The 17340-nt window shown below is 44.8% G+C and overlaps 1 long non-coding RNA gene across 1 annotated transcript in view; it reads left to right on the top strand.

Annotated features, from left to right (window-relative positions):
* Positions 1–17340, top strand: part of LOC105512772 — a 62659-nt gene that overhangs the window by 13854 nt on the left and 31465 nt on the right. The window contains exon 3 of the long non-coding RNA XR_001001913.1: positions 6045–6782. This is a non-coding gene — a long non-coding RNA (uncharacterized LOC105512772). The remainder of the gene's footprint in view (positions 1–6044; positions 6783–17340) is intronic.

Raw genomic sequence — 17340 nt, 5'->3', positions numbered from 1 at the left:
TACTAAAAATATAAAAATTAGCCATGTGTGGTGGTACACTGTAATCCCATCTACACAGGAGGCTGAGGCACAAGAATCACTTGAACCCGGGGGGCGGAGGTTGCAGTGAGCTGAGATTGTGCCACTGCACTTCAGCCTGGGCAACAGACTGAGACTCCGACTCAAAAAATAAAAATAAAATTAATCCACATTTCAGTAAATTTAATGTATTTATGAATTTAAAATATGCTTTTATTGTACTAAAGTGTGTATTTATAATGTATATATATGTTTGTATATTTTATATATATATATAAAAGAGAGCTTGAAGGAGAAGTACTGGTTGAAAAATTGCCAAATTTGATGTAAACAAAACTACAGACACGAGAAACCCAATGAACCCCAAGCACATTAATTTATCACAGTCTACCTTCTACTTCCAACTGACATTATACCACTTTGCCTTACAAGATTATACTTGACAATCTCAGAACATTAAACAAATGACACCAAGGGCCATTTATAATCAAATAACTCAAAACTAGACATAAACCAAAAATCTTAAAAGCGGCCAGAAAATAAACAAACAACCCGAGTTATATATACACATGAACAAATATAAGGCTGGCATCAGATTTCTCAAAACAAACAATGCAAGTAAGAAGAAAATGGAGTAGCATCTTTAAAACGCTCAGAGAAAAAGAAAGTTGACCTAGAATTCTATATCCAGCAAACATGTCTTTTTGAAAATGAAAGACTGGGCAACATGGCAAAACCCCATCTCTACCAAAAACACACACACACACACACACACACACACACACAATTAGCTGAGCATGGTGACATATGCCTGTAGTCCCAGCTACTCAAGAGGCTGAGATGGGAAGAATCACCTGAGCCTGGGGAGACCGAGGCTGCAGTGAGCCAAGATCACACCACTGTACTCCAGCCTGAGTAACAGAGTGAGACCCTGTCTTAAAAAAAAAAAAAAAAAAGTATTCATCACTAGCATACAAAAAAAGTGTTGATAAGTCCTTCACACACACACACACACACACACACACACACACAAAAATACCAGAAGGGAGTCGGAATCTACACAAAGAAATAAAGAGCACTGGAAATGACAACTATGGGCAAATAAAACTCTTTTCTCTTACTTTAAAATCACTCTAAAAATAAATTTGACTATTTAAAGCAAAAATAACAACAGTGTACTGTTGAGTTTATAATATATGAAGCAATACTATGTATAACAATAATAACACAAAGGTCAACCGGGGGAAATGGGAGTATAATGTTGCAAGGTTCTGATTCTATATGTGAAGTGGTATAATATCACTTGAAAGCAGATTGTGAAAAGTTAAAGATGTGTATTATATACTCTAAACAACTGCTAAAATAATTCAACAATTATAGCTAATAAGCCAACAAAGCAGATAAAATGGAATCATAAAAAGTATTAATTTAAAAAGGAAGCAGAACAAAAAAGGAACAAATAACAAATGGGAGAAACAGAAAATAAATAGCAACATGGTGGATTTAAACCCAACCATATCAATTATCACATTAAATGTAAATGGTCTAAACACCCCAATTAAAGAGGCAGAAATTATCAGATTGGAACTTGCCAAGGTCATCTCCTAGACAGAGGTGGGGGTGGGCAGCCTGGCAGCTGTCTTTGTTGCCTCTTGGACACGTGGTCCCTTCTCTGTGGGCCAAAAGGGAAGGCAGGGAGCTTTGTGCCAGGAGTAGAGAGTGGAGACCTCCCAGTGTGTGCTGTGGTAATGTCAATGCAGCGCAGCACTGAGTTAACCTCAGAAATCAGCTGCGAGCACCTCAGAATGAGTCTTCATCCACCACCACCTTCTCCCTGAGATCATTGGCTCTGATTCCAGAGTTCACCTGACTACCATAATCAGAGCAGCTGGCTAACCTCTGGGTGGTCCATCCCACCCTCAGGACAGTGATCTGCCAGCCAACATTAGAGACAGGATCTCCCTGTGAAGATAAACGCTTGGAAACCAGCCCTAAATGCCAAGCACCTGCATTGTTTTTCCCCCTTGATGTCATGTGAGACTTTGTCCAATGTCTGCAGAGTTTCTCCCATGGCAGGATAAGCGGCCAGGCTGGACACACAGTCTCAGAGTACCCAGGAAGCATTACTGGCCTAATTTAAACCCAGACATCCATAGAGATATTTTGTCCATTCATTCATTTGTCCATAGAATGCTGATTGAGTGAGTACCTTCTGTGTGTCAGGCACTGTTTTAGACACTGAGAAAGCAGTGAAGACTGTGAAAAGGCTTGTGCCTCCCAGTGGCTTGCGGTCTAGTGAAGGGAGACAGACAGACATGCAATGAACTGTGATGACTGGTAAAATAGCAATCCTGACAAGGTCTGATGGATGCACCCAACCGGGTTATGAAGGATGAGCAAGAGTCTTCTGAGGTGACAAGGCAGGGAAAGCCACCACAGGCAAAGGTCCAACAGTTACAAGGTGGCAAAGGTGAGTAGAAGTGAGATGTGTTGGGAATGTCTGGGGCTCTGGTCTTCATGGATAGGACGCATGAGGAGGTAAGAGCCAGGCAAGCCTGGAAAAATAGCATGTGCCAGATGATGAAGAACCCAAATGCCTGGCCAGGGAGTTTGGACTTGACCCCCTGGCCTGGAACAAGGTGTCCTTAAAGGATTTTATGCAGGTGGATGGCATGAAGATATCAGAGCTTCGGAGAGGCTACTCTGGAGGCAGAGGAATGGGCACGTGGGGTCCGGGGGACAGCCGCTAGAGGCAGAGAGGTAAGAGACAGGGCTGGTAGGGAGAGGCTGGCATAATGGGGGTCAGAGTTAGGTAAATATTTGTCTGGCTGACAAGGAGGAGGTGATGAAGAGGTGAAAAGGCAGGGCCTGGAAACCTATCAGACATGGGGGAGGCGTGGAAGCTGGGGAGGGCTGTGCTGGAGCAGATCTAGAAGATGTTTCTGTAGGGGTATCACAGCCCAGGGCATCACCACAGACAAAGGGGAGGGCTGCGGGGGCAGCGTTCCCTTCACCACTGGCTCTGACAGTGATGGAGAGAGGTGGGCCCTGTTACCAGCAACACTATGGGTAGCCTGGATTTCTTGCAATCCTATGGGACTGCCCTCTCAAGCTGATGGAGGAGGCCAGAGGGGGACTCGGATAGACAGAGCACCAAATGTGGCCATCCTCACAATACACAAAGCTAAGAATCTCAGGAAGCAATGCCTGGGAGAGTAGTGGTGTGATCTCTCCACTGCTTCCCTGCCCTTCCTAAACTCTAGCCACACTTGCCTGTCCCCAGGCACGCTGTGCCCACTCTGCCTCCATCCTGCTCAATTTGGCTAATTTTTCCTTTAGGACTCAGCCTGGATTTCCCAGCCCTTGGGTGACTTAGGGTTCCTCTGTGCCACCCTCCCCTACCTTCTTGTCACATTTCTAATCACAGTGATATGGTGCCCTTTCTTCTTGTCACTCACCACTACTAGACAGTGCGTGCCTTGGAAATTGGAAATGGGTTGTATTATCTCTTAATTTTCAGGGTCAGCATGAGGCCTAAAAGAATGGACAGGCAATGTAGGGGTGTATGGTGGGAAGAAGGGAGGGATTGATGGAGGAGTGATTGGAGGAACCAATAGATGGAAAGAAAGAAAGGAGGAAGGGAGGTAGTAAAGAAGGAGGGAGGGAGAAATAGAAGGAAGGAAAGAAAGAAGACAGGGAGATGTGGGTGGACAGAGGAATGGATGGATTTATGAGGGATTGATGGATGTATAGGAGGAAGGAAGGATGGATGGATGGAGAGATTTACAGACACATGAGAGTATGAATTAGTGAAGGAATGAGTAAATGATTGATGGAGTAGGAGAATGAACAAATAATAAGCAGGTGAATAAATAAATAAATGATCAAAAGAATGAATGAGCAAGTGAATCAATATTTGAGTGGATGGATGAATAAGTAAATAAGAAAATAAGTGACTGAGAGAATGGATGAATAAATGAGTCAGTAAAATCTTTGTATAAAATAAGACAAAAAAATAAATGGATTGATGAATGAGCCGATAAATAAAAGTAGTTAGTAAAGAAATGTCGTTGGTAATCTGAGCCTTCCCACCCAGCAATATTTGTAGCCCTAATTTCTTTAGCCAGTTGTAGATGTGGCTGTATCCCCAGTATTTGTAACTGTATCTGGTGCATAGTAGGTATTCAATAAACATTTGATGAATAAATCAATGGATGAATGACTGTTGGTAGACCTATTGACCCAGTGCTGTGGCAAACACTGAGGTTGATATTAGGAGCCTGGTTTCTAATCCTAGCCCTTTGCTTTTCAGTGATGTCACTCTGAGCTCAGCCCCTTTCTTCTCTGAGCCTATTTCTCTATCTGTAAAATGGAAAAATTGCCTTTATTTGTCAAGGCTAAGATAAAGATGTCATTGTTACTAGAAAGGGGTCGTGATCCAAACCTCAAGAGGGGGTTCTTGGACCTCACACAGGAAAGAATTTAGGGGAAGTTCATAGAGTAAAGTGGAAGCGAGTTTATTAGGAAAGTAAAGCATAAGCAGAGCAGTGGTATGAGCTGCTCAACTGAGTATACTTTTAGTTATTTCTTGATTACATGCTAAAGAGTGCTCCAGGAAAGGGGTGGGCAATTTCCAGAACTGAGGGTTCCTTCCTGCTTTAGCCCATATAGGGTAACTTCCTGACGTTGCCATGACATTTGTAAATTGTAACGGAGCTGGTGGGAGTGTCTTTTAGCATGTTAATGCATTGTAATTAGCACATAATGAGCAGTGAGGATGACCAGAGGTCACTTTCATCGCCATCTTGGTTTCAGTGGGTTTTGGCCAGTGGTTTTTTGTTTTGTTTTGTGTTGTGTTTTGTTTTGTTTTGTTTTGTTTCCCACATCCTGTTTTATCAGCAGGGTCTTGTGACCTGTATCTTGTGATACTAGTCCTGCCAACTTCCTATCTCATCCTGTGACTAAGATTGTCTGATCTCCTGGGAATGCAGCCCCGTAGGTCTCAGCCTTATTTTACCCAGCCCCTATTCAAGATGGAGTCACTCCTGTTCCAATGCCTCTGACACAATAATAAGAGCCGCATGGCAACAATAAGGGCTCAACAAGTGTTCATTCACTCTGGTCCCCCAACTCTTTTTGTACTACCTGAAATTCCTTCTGGATAAAGCCCATACCATGTCTCTTCTCTCACAGAAGCACACTTTCTCATTTGCACATCTGAGCAGCTGAATTTCACCCATAGCACCTCCCAGGGCTTGGTCAAAGGAGACAAAGACTCTCTCCTTTGACACAAACTAGTCTGTCTCCTCTGAGTCCTCCACTTGCCTAGGCGACCTCTCTGTCCTTGTAGACTCCAGCTGGAGCAAGAATCCTGCTAAATCAGTTTAGCAAAAATCCCCACTCTTGGTATCCGACCACAGTGGACATCTGATCAGCTTGGCCTGCCTTCAGCAATAATCCTATCATGTTAGTTTAGCCAGAAAATCCCTGAGGTTTCCTCTTAGTAATTTTCCATCCATGGACCCCCGCCCTCCTCCTTGGTTATAAATTCTCACTTGTCCCTGTTGGAGTCAGAACCGAGTCCCATCTTTCTCCCCACCGTGAGACCCTATTGCAGCCGTCCCTATACCTATCGCCAGGAACCCTTGAATTGGCCTCACCACCTTCAGCGAGTGCCACGAATAACGTTTTCTTTAAGAGTTCTGGGCTCATGAAAAGCTCTTCCTCTCAGACGTTCCAACCTTAGTTGAGAGCTCTCAACATTTATAGTTTACTATTTTTGCTTTTATCATCATCGTCATTGAAAATTTCCTCCAGAGCTTCAGGCAGAGCTAGGTAGACAAAATAGTTCGGGCCTGTTTTTATCTTCGTTTTTAATTTTAAATGGAGAAAACATGGGATAGGTGGAGGAAGCAAAAGTGCTTTCTACTCGAGTGAGGCTTAGATTTCTGAACACCACTATCCGAGCTCACTCTCCAGTGGTTCCGATGAGAGCTGGGGCAAACCATATTTCCCTTTCTTTGCAGTGAGGAAATTGCTTAATCATTTGCAGGCTAAGAGGAAAAACCGCACTGCACAACAACGTATTTTAATAGGAAGCACCAAGATTTCTCATCTTAATGCTAACGACCGCCCGTTTATATTAGATGATCCCTGAGCGCCTTTCTTTTTGTCTCCTTGAGTTCGAACCGTTAAGACCACCTGGACGGCAGGGAAATCCTCCCTCAACGTGCATTGCTCATCTCGCCACGAGGGGGCGCTCCCAGATCAGAGACATGCGGCTGCCGCCCACCCGCCTCGCGGCCGCCACCTCCTGTGCATGCAGCATCTTCGCACACCGGCTCAGAAGGCGGGGCCAGGGATCTCCTGCCCCATTAAGACTCCCTGAAGTCCAGGTGCAGCCCTGAAGGCTAGAGCAAGGTCACTATCGAGGAACAAGATGTTGCTTGAGACGTCCCGGGATCTCTCTGAAAACTCTGGACCTCTGGGAAGTCAAAGCGGACTGCAGTGAGGGCCTACTATGTGCCAAGGCTTTGTGTAACCCAAGTTATTCACTCCACAAACACTGAGGGCCTGCAGAGGTGGCTGTCCAAGAAGGGAAGGAAGCTGAGGGTGAAGGAGGGAGCCTGACCCTCAGACCAGTTTCCCTAGCAGCCAGCAGAGCATTCCGCGGCATGTTGCCAAGCAAGAAAGTGGTCTCAGCTGTGCACTAGCTTCAGCCTGCTCCGAGGGGAGCTCTGGACCGGGCACTGTACTACCACGAGGTGAGCGACTGGTCTTTTGCACCCCCAGATCTGGAGTGGGGAGGGGTACGACAGCCAGAATCAGGGGCCAGGGTGTGGCTTCCATAGCATCCACCCCAAATGTCAGCAATGATTGTTTTGGGATTGTGGTTACGTTGAGGATCCGTCCCTTAAGCAGAGAGCATGGAGGTAGCTCTCAGAGATACTCTGTCTTCCAGGGCTCCCCAGGGCTCCTCAGTGTCAGCCCCAACTCTTTCATGAGAGTGTGCTAGGACCTTCTTCTCCAAAAGAAAATCTCCAGTGAAGATCAATGTGTAACCTCGGGAGGTTGAGATGAGAGGGCTGATGAGATGATATAGTGGGGTTCCTTTAGGAGTTCCCAAGGCCTGCTAGTGCTCTCTGCATACACACCTGTGCCCAAACTGCACCAAGCTCATTCTCCATGCTTTTCCTCTTTCCCTCTCCCAATCCAGTCAGGTGCCTTGTCCTGCTGATTCCATACCCTTAATGTTCCCTACCCAGACTGGCAGTTACCATGTAGTTAGCAGACAAGCAAGGACTTTGGGGGTTACCCCTAAACCCCAACTTAGCTCCTGAGTGAACTTGGGAATGTCAGTGTGGAAGGGATTTTTTGGATGCAGAAAAGGTTTCTTGCAAGTACTTGTTACTTAATATTCAATGTAATATAGTAGCTTTAAAAAAAAACCCTAGTCATTCACTTTACAAAACTTATTATTTGATTTCTATGCAGTCAGTTTCAAGGGGCTTTTGATTAATGGTCAATCGACTCACTCAGTTAAACGATCCGTCCCATTTGCAAACTTGCTTAATTAAATTATCTTCAACATTTTACACAGGACTTACTAATTTAACATATTCAATTTCCTTTTTTAAACACTCTCATTGCCTGACCTGACAAGCAAAACTTTCCAAAGTACTTAAATCAGTTTGGAAAATCTAATTTAAAAACTTATACAATAGTGAATCTCAAGATCTCTTATATATGCTGGAGTCATTTATAAATTTAGTTAAAAAAGATTCGTGTGCTTCTCAACGAAAGAATCACAAGTCTAAACTCAATTACACATTTTAAATAGGAGTCACAAGGCTAATTTGTTCATACTGTAATATGCAAAAAAACCCTCTTCAATGTTATGAATACTTTAAATACCAAGTACACAATAATATGAGTTTAACTTCTAAATCTTTGTGAGGTTAAAAGATATCTGCCCAGTGATGGAAAAGTTTTCCATTTTAAGGTAATTGGGGTGACGTCTTTCAGTACATTGTACTACCTCAGGGGCAAAGGTTTCATATTGTGGCAGAAACTGCTGGATCCCCAATATCCATGCTCCCCTGCCTCCTTAGAAATAGAACCTCAGACTCTACATGGGCCAGTTGGCCACCTAGAATAAAGATGGCATTTGCCAGCCTCCTTGCATCTAAGTGTGGCCATGTGACTCAGATCTGGCCAGTGAGATAAGCAGAAATGTTATGTAGCAACTTCCAGAAAACTTTCTGAAAAGACAGCTGGCGTGTATGTCCTTTCCTCCTCTTTTTTATTTGTTCCTCCATCTTGCCACCTGGACCACAGGCGTTGATACAGTTCGGATATTTGCCCCGTCCACATTTCATGTTGAGTTGTAATCTCCAGTGTTGGAGATGGGGCCTGGTGGGAGGTGTTTGGATCATAAGGGCGGATCCCTTGTGAGTGGCTTGGGCCATCCCCTTGGTGGTGAGTGAGCTCTCACTGAGTTCACGTGAGACCTGGTCACTGAAAAGTGTGTGTGGCCCCTCCCCCGACCCCTTTCTCTCTCTTGCTCCTGCTTTCGCTCTGTGATGTGCCTGCTCCTCCTTCACATTCCACCATGGTTGTAAGCTTCCTGAGGCCTCCCTAGAAGCTGAGTAGATGCCAGCACTAGCCTTCCTGTACGACCCGCAGAACCACAAGCCGATTAAACTACTTTCTTTATAAATTACCCAGTATCAGGTATTTCTTTGTAGCAATGTAAGAACAGCCTAACATAGGTGGAATGGTTGGATTCCAGTCACTGTCTTGGACCTGGAGGTCCAGGGTCCCTCTTTAGGGTGGGTGGTGTGATGGGTTAGAGGAATTCTGGGATTCTGACAACTTCATGAACAGAACATCCACTTCAACCTGTGAGAGATTGTTTGGGAAGATCCCTGCCATCCCAGTGCTTCTTGGCAATGTGACTTTGCCCTCTTCCCATCAAGAGACAAAGTTTGTTTCCCTCCCTTGAATCTGGATGTGTCCCTGAATCAACCCAGCACTGCGCTCCCACCTCCGTGTGGCAAAATTGACACTGGGTGACTTTTGGAGCCTGACACTCCCGTGTGAGAAAGCCAGCCTCGCCTCCCAGAAGATGAGAGTCTCCAGCCAGGAACATCAGCTGCCGGCACTGGAGTAAGCCCATGTAGGACCCTTCTGCCCAGGCCACCTTCCAGTTGCCTGCAGTTTCAGGAGGAAGCCCAGGAGAAACCCACAGGGGAAGTTCACCAGTGTGCAAAATATGAAGTGTAAATTGTTGTTTTCAGCCACTAAGTTTTAGGGTGGTTTGTTGAAGCAGTGAAAGCTAAATAAAATCCAGCCCTGTGCTGCCCACCTCTGACTTTTTCATGAGAAAGAAACTTTGATCTTGTTTAAGGCATGATGGTTTTGGGTCTTGGGTGAATGGAATCCTGATGCACACATGCACCTCTGGACTAGAGATTTTTGCTTTGATGTGATACCTCAGTGGCCAGGGTGATTCTCTCTTGCTGCTGATGGATGTTCTGAGCCCTTTTTTTTTTTAATTGGTTGCTATGACAACAAGGGACTCCATTTCCTCTAAAGAGGTTGGCATCTTGTGGGCAATTAGATTCTGGCCATACCATTACCTAATTCTTCTGTCTGATCTGAGACCAGAGTTCTCCCTACCTCCCCCCACCACCCCCCCGACACCCCTGCCTTGCTCTCCTGCTGCCCAGGAGGTCAAAGCTGGCTTCCTTTGCTAATCTCCTTATTGCTTAATTGAATTCTGAAGCTGTTTCTTGCCCTTGCTGTCTGCTCAGGCTGCAACTCGGATAGATACTTAGAGGCTTCCTTTTGGTTTCTGCATCTCTCCCTTTCTGAGCTATAACATCCCTTAAGTCAAGTTAGATAGAGAATGAGAGCCTTCTCCTGCCCCAAGCCTCTCTTTTCTTATCTGCAAGGTGGAGACAGTTTACCAACCTAACAGGGTTGTTGGGAGGTCTCTGAGACTCTGTCTACAAACACCTTGCAGTTCTCAGCCCCCTCACTCCCTGCTAAGGCCCTGAATGGCTTCCTGAACTTTGGCAACAAAATCGTAGATGCTCATTGTGGCCTTAGGTCCTGCTTGCCTCTCACCTCCTACAGTCCTCACCAGCCTCACTGACCTTCCGAGGGTCTACAGGCCAGCAGTGCTCCCACCTCTGGGCCCTTGCTCTTGCTCTTCTCTCTGCCTGGGGTGTCCTCCCCTCAGCTCTTTCATGGCCACTCCTTCTCCATTCTTCAGGTCTTATTTTATTTTATTTTATTTTATTTTATTTATTTTGAGACAGAGTCTTACTCTGTCACCCAGGCTGTAGTGCAGTGACATGATCTCGGCTTGCTGCAACCTCCCCGCCCCGGGTTCAAACGGCTCTCTTGCCTCAGCCTCCCAAGTAGCTGGGAGCCTGCTACCACCACGCCTGGCTAATTTTTTGTACTTTTAGTAGAGACGGGGTTTCACTGTGTTAGCCAGGATGGTCTCGATCTCCTGACCTCGTGATCCGCCCACATCGGCCTCCCAAAGTGTTGAGATTACAGGCATGAGCCACCGCGCCCGGCTAGGTCTTATTTTAAATGTCATCTCCCCAGAGAAGTTTTCCCTGACTATATCATCAGAAGAGCAGCCAACCCCATCAAAAGTAATAACAACAACATAATGGAATTATAACTTTAATAAATAGTTCTTAGCTGAAAACTTATGTCCACACAAAAACCCACACATGAATGTTTGTAGCAGCTTTCTTCATAATTGCCAAAACTTGGATGCAACCAAGATGTCCTTCAGTAGGTGAATGGATGAACTGTGCAATATCCATCAACAGAATATTATTCAGCGCTAAAAAGAAATGAGCTATCAAGCCACAAAAAGACATGGAGGAACTTAAATGCACATTGCTAAGTGAAAGAAGCCAATCTGAAAATACTACATACTGTGTGACTCCAACTATAAGACATCGTGGAAAAGGCAAAACTATGACAGTACAAAGATCAGTGGTTTCCAAGGGTTTGAGAGGGAGGGATGAATAGGCAAAACACAGAAGGTTTTTAGGACAGTGGGACTTTTATGTATATATTATATTACATATTATACATAAAACATATTTATATATTATATATTAGTGGGACTAGTATTTTAATATTATTCTGTGTGTTACTGTAATGGTATATCCCTGTCATTACGGGTTTTTCTCAAAACCCACAGAATCATATGGTACAAAGAGTGAACTCTAGTAACTGCATCCATATTGGCTCATCAATTGTAACAAATGTTCCACACTAATGCAAGATGTTAATAACAAGGAAAACTGCAGGTGTTGGGAGGAGGTGAAGAGATGTATGGGGATTGGCTGAACTTTCATTCGAGTTTTCTGTAAACACAAAACTAAAAAATGGGCCGGGTACAGTGGCTCACGCCTATAATCCCAGCACTTTGGGAGGCTGAGGCGGTTGGATCACCTGAAGTCAGGAGTTCGAGACCAGCCTGGCCAACATGGTGAAACCCCATCTCTACTAAAAATACAAAAATTAGCCAAGCGTGGTGGCCTGCGCCTATAATCCCAACTACTTGGGAGGCTAAGGTAGAAGAATCGCTTGAACCCAGAAAGAGGAGGTTGCAGTGAGCCGAGATTGCGCCACTGCACTCCAGGCTGAGTGACAGAGTGTGATTCATTCTTGAAGAAAACAAAAACATTGTCTATTGTTTTGTTTTGCTTTGTTTTATTTTATTTTATTTTATTTTATTTTTTAGAGACAGAGTCTCACTCTTGTCGCCCAGGCTGGAGTGCAGTGGCATGATCTTGGCTCACTGCAACCTCCGCCTCTCAGATTCAAGCAATTCTCGTGCCTAAACCTCCTGAATAGCTGGGATTACAGGTGCCTGCCACCACACCTGGCTAAATTTTTGTACTTTTAGTAGAGATGAGTTTTCGCCATGTTGGCCAGGCTGGTTTCGAACTCTTTTGACTTCAAGTGATCTGCCCACCTCGGCCTCCCAAAGTGCTGGGATTGCGGGCGTGAACCACCGTGCCTGGCCTATTAATTTTTTTAAGAAATTGAAGCTCTTACAGCCTTAACGCTCTTACAGCCCTTAACGCTCTTACAGCGCTTAACGCTCTTACAGCCCTTAACGCATACACACTTACAGTGGGATTTTCTTTGCTTATTCCTGTTTCATCTCCTAGAGAGTGACTCGACACATCAGTTGATAGCCCAGGGCTTGGCGCCTGGGCAGCGTTTGTTACGTGGTAAGGGGGTAAAACTACCACTCTCACGCTTAAAACGCAGGAGTAAATTCCAAGCTCATTACTGTGCTGCATAGAGGCTGTCCTGATCTGAGGCTACCTTAGCTGTTAACACATACAACTCCCTCGGGTGATGTTGGGTCCAGACCTGCCACCTGGGACCCCAGAGGGAGGAAGCTTTCAATGCTCTTTAAAGTCTTCCAATTCTACTCAAGAGAAAGGCTGTGAGACTAGTAAGTCTTTAACACCCCTCTAATGCTTGCAAAGCTTCCTTTTGTCCTGTCCCTACCAGACTTCGGCTTAGAGCTGGTTCCTCATGGTATTGTTCCTTGAATTGTTGCTTGAATTCATTGTTATGCCACTTCTATTAATGGAATATGATACTGGTTTTCCATTCATGGTAATAACATTAAGCTTCCTTCTTAAATCAGCTCATTCATGGTTTTAAAAAAGTAAGTCGAATTAAAGAAAAATGTTAAAAGATAGTGTTGGCTGTGGCAGATTGCATGTCTGAAGTTTAAGAAACACGACATGAATTCTAAGAGTCTTTGGAGCAATGACATGATTATTTGGTTTTCAAGCTGAAATATATTTATCACATAGTTATTTATGATGCAATAATAACAGTAATAGCAATGAAAGCAACTCAAATGTTTTTCCCATAGGAAGGGTGGCCATATAATTTTTCATCCAGAACTCTTCCAAAAGTGAATGAGGTGCTATTAATAATGACACCGTAGGAAAGGCAAAACCTCGGAACATTCTAGGCAAACCATCATGTTCATTAGGAAATGCTGAAGTAAACTATGGTATATCCAGTTTGTGAACCATTATGATTATGCAGATTTATAATTGACACTTACAATGAATGCATAAAAGTGCTTAAGACATTATAATGTTAAACAAGAAAGGCATATCATCCAGTGTTCGGAGACACACAGAGGAACCACCCTGGGAGAATATATGTTAAAATATTAATCATAGCTAACTCTGAGAGGTGAGATCAAGGGTGATATTTGTTTTCTTTGTTGGAGACTTATGTATATATATGTATACCTCAGCTTGTTCTAGAAAACTCTTATTCGACACACCTGACCATGCCACTTCTCTTGAACTTCTCTATGTCCTTCTTTTGTTCCTGAAACAAAGTCCACACATCATGGCCACGGCCTAGAGGTCTTGTGTGATCAAGCTCCCTGCAGTGTCTCTGTCCAGCTACCAACGTCCTCCCTGCGCTCACCCCCACTCACACCAGCTCTGTCCTGCCCCTCTGCAGGTCTCGGTCACCTCCTCAGGAATCCTCAGCCCTTGCCAGGCCAGGTCTCTGCTCCTGACACCTGCAGCAACCTTTGCTGTTTAGTCTTCCCAAAGTAACTCTTTTTATTTGCCATAGTTATTTGCTCTGCAAGGTCTTCCTGCTGAACTGCAAACTCCTTGAGCACAGAAGTCATGCGCTCATCTCCAATTTATCCCCATTAATGCGTTAATCCTCACAGTGCCTTGGCCTGGGCAGGGGCTACATAAATGATCTTATCTGAACCTCTGACTGTTGATCAATTTCATGGGAACTTTCTTGATACTTTTCTGGGTTTTACGGATGTTCCTAAATGGACAAGAGATACTGTCGCAATCTGTAAAATCAGTGAGGACATTGAATAGCAACATTCCCCCGTGGATTAAAATACAATTCGATTTGCCAAACTTTGATTTATACACTTTCCAATGATCTGTCTTTTATGTAAAGCAAGCCCCAATTCAGAGATTTTTCTCCCCAAAAACTCAAACTACGAGGCTACATTTTTCAAGGCTGAGACGGGAATGGGGAGAGGAGGGCTCCAGGCTGGCTTCTGCAGACTAGTTTCTTAAATGCCATCCACCACTACCACGGGCAGTGTCTGAGAGCCCTGACGCCTGTGGCTGCATATTAACGGGAGAACACTGTGACTGGGGCTTTGATCTCAAGAAAGAAAAGCTCCCATGTCACTCGTGGTACCTCCGTCTCTCACGTTCACTTTGGAGAGTGCCATTCGCTGACAGGGACGCAGAACGTTCCCTCGAGCTCCCTGCAGCCTGCTCTTTATACAACGACCAGCACAGTCCCTTTAAATCTGGGTCAGATCAGGCCCCTCCTGTGCTGAAAATCCTCCAGTGGCTTCCATCTCGCCATAGGTCAAAAGTCAATATCCATGGCCCATAAGTGAGGCATCAATACTATGCATTATCCAAACCAGGAGACTTTGAGAGTAAAACAGCAGCTCCACAGTCACACAGGGTGACAGTGTAAAGCGGGACAGTGCAAGGTGCGGGGCGCCCTCCACCACCTGGTCTCTCCTACTTCTGCGCCCTGTTTCCCACCCTCTGCTCTGACCTGCTGGCATAGCTCCTGACTCTTCTGTACACAAACAGCCACAAATCCTTCTCCAGGTCTTTGCATTTGCTGTTCCCTGTTCCTGGGAGGCTATTTCCCTCACTCCTTCACCCAGACACCCACAGGCTTACCTGCTGCACATCTCTGGTCAAATATCACCTGCCAGAGAGCCTTGTGCCCTCTCTGAGTGATAGCCTCCCTGCCCCTGTCACTTGCATCCCTCACGCTGTATTTCCCTTCACAGCACAAGCAAGCGCCTGCAAGCTGGAGACCCTGGTTCATTTGTAGGCAACTAGTCTCCCCTGTTAGAAAGTGAGCCCCAGGAAGTACAGATTTTGCTTAATCACTGCTAAATCTCCTGCTGCTAGCCCAGCGCAGGGCACACAACAGCGGCTTAGTAAATGTTTATCAAAGATTGGAGGAATATGGGAGGGGAGGGCATTAACACTGACTATGCAACAACTTTGGGCCAGACACTATCCCTGTGTCTTCTCGCATGACCTCCCTCTATTCATCAGGGCAGAAACCGTCATCCCCATTTTGGGATGAGGCAACTCAGGCCTTGTTGCTTAGTTGACTGACTGACAGGTACAGAGCAGGTGTTATGTGTCAGCTCCTGAAAGGACAAAAGACCTTACCATATTTCACCATCATTTTCTCTACCAACGAGAAAACTCTTTGGGGGAGGCCACAGCCCACCTCCAGTGACTGGTTAGCAGAGCTGGGACCATCCTCACACTCCCAGGTGAGACTCTAACTCCAGTGCTCCTTCTTCAAGTCCAGACAGAGCACGGATCTTACAATAACCAGAAAACCCTTTCTGATTTCCCAAACCTGAGGACAGGCCTGTAGGGGCTCACCAGGTGTAACTGGGGTTTAAGAGTGAGACAGATGCATGTTTTCAGAAGGCACACTTCCTGTCAAAGGTGATGAAGGATGGCGGAGCCCTGGGAATAAAGAATAATGGGGCTTGGTATAAGTTAGACAGAGATGAGCCAAATCGTGGGGGAATGCAACATAGATGCAGATTTACATATTAGAGGGGTGATTATAAATCTTTGTTATAAATCTGCATAGCTAATGGGAGGCGACATGGAGCCAGCACATGAATCAAGAATGCCAAGATGACATCTATTAGGGAACCATTGTTCCTGACACTGTTGTGGGGATTTTTGTTGTTTTCACTTTGTGGCCTTTAATTAACAGACAGGCCCCATGGCCAGGCTCATTTGTGTGAAGGGCTTGGAGCTGGGGCTGGGGGCGGGGGCGGGGGGGGGGATCTAAATCCGAGGGATCATAATGATTGTCATGATCATTATGACAAGACTTTCCTCGCTAGTGATGGTGTACGGCGTTGTCGTGGAAACCGTGTGCTTATTAGTAACGTGCTCTTTTAAGGTTACTGGGATGTTGGCATCCCTTAACCAATGCCTGCTCTGTGATCACTGCACAGTGGCCTTTGTAGCATGGACAAAGAACCGTAATCCACAAGGCCCTCAATGTTTTTATTCCAATTCTAACTCTGGCTTGCTCCACATCCCCCACAAACAGCCTATTAAAATGATCTCCTTGAGCCCTCTGGGTGCTGGAAATGTTCTATAGTGTGATCTGAGTGGTGACTACACAGGTGTATGCAAACGCAAGTCTCCTTTGAGTGCCACACTTAAGATAAGTACACTTTTATAGCACGTATGTTACAGCTCTATTTAAAAAATTTAATTTCACGCTTTTCTTACCACCAGCATAATTTGGTCCCTTCAACAGGTGTGTGCCTCACTCAGGTGACATCAGAAATACCACAATCAGAGGCACACACCTTTAAGAGGGGGCAACAATGCAAAAATAGCATGCGGGTATAAACCAAAGCTTCTGCCAGTCATCTTAAAAGCACATGGAGCCTTAGAATGAACCCAACACAGAGGAGAAGAGAGCCTAGGGATGCAGAGATTGTGATGTCCTTATTGAGTCCCTTGATCAAACTCTACCTGAAGCTAAATATGCCTCGGTTTTTCATTTATGTGAACCAACAAATTACTTGGGATTTTATTGTTGTTGTTTATTTGTTTAACCCATTTGAGATAGTTAGGAGTCATAAACTCTTATGTATCAAGTGCACTTCATATTACTGAATATATTACTGAATCCAGTGAAATCACTATTTTTCTCTCCATTTGACAGACTGCAAACTGAGGCACAGTGGCATTCAGGGGCTTGTTCAGAGTCACCCAGGGAAGCAGAATCTGAACCCAGTTCTCTGTGGCTCCTACCATGCTTTTTCCATTCTATGCAGATGTGCTTCCTTGACCAAATGAAATCAGTCCAGAAAAGAAAGTCCAGAACAGCAGTGTTCTGCAGTCCATAGCATAAGGGGAAAAGTACTAAAAATGAATAAAGAGTATTTCTCGTAAAAAAATATTTAGAAAGAACTCACAAAATAATGTGAGAGGGTGATGTGTCTTATCCTAAACATGTTGTTTGTCTTACTCAGTACTTTAAAAAAATTACCTGCCTAGAGATTGAAAAACAGAGATGTCATATGCATACTGAGATCTCTGCAATCTCTTGGAAATCAGAGAAGGTTTGGCCACTCTAAGGCCACATTTGCCACAGCATATACTCTCCAGTGGGCCCCAACCCCCACCAGTTCGCCTTACTCATTGGCATCCACCTATGCTGTGT

Source organism: Colobus angolensis, unplaced genomic scaffold (genome assembly GCF_000951035.1).
Source record: "Colobus angolensis palliatus isolate OR3802 unplaced genomic scaffold, Cang.pa_1.0 Scaffold219, whole genome shotgun sequence".
NCBI classification, from domain to species: domain Eukaryota; kingdom Metazoa; phylum Chordata; class Mammalia; order Primates; family Cercopithecidae; genus Colobus; species Colobus angolensis.
Note: the sequence above shows the minus strand (reverse complement) of the source record. Positions and strands in the feature narration are given on the sequence as shown.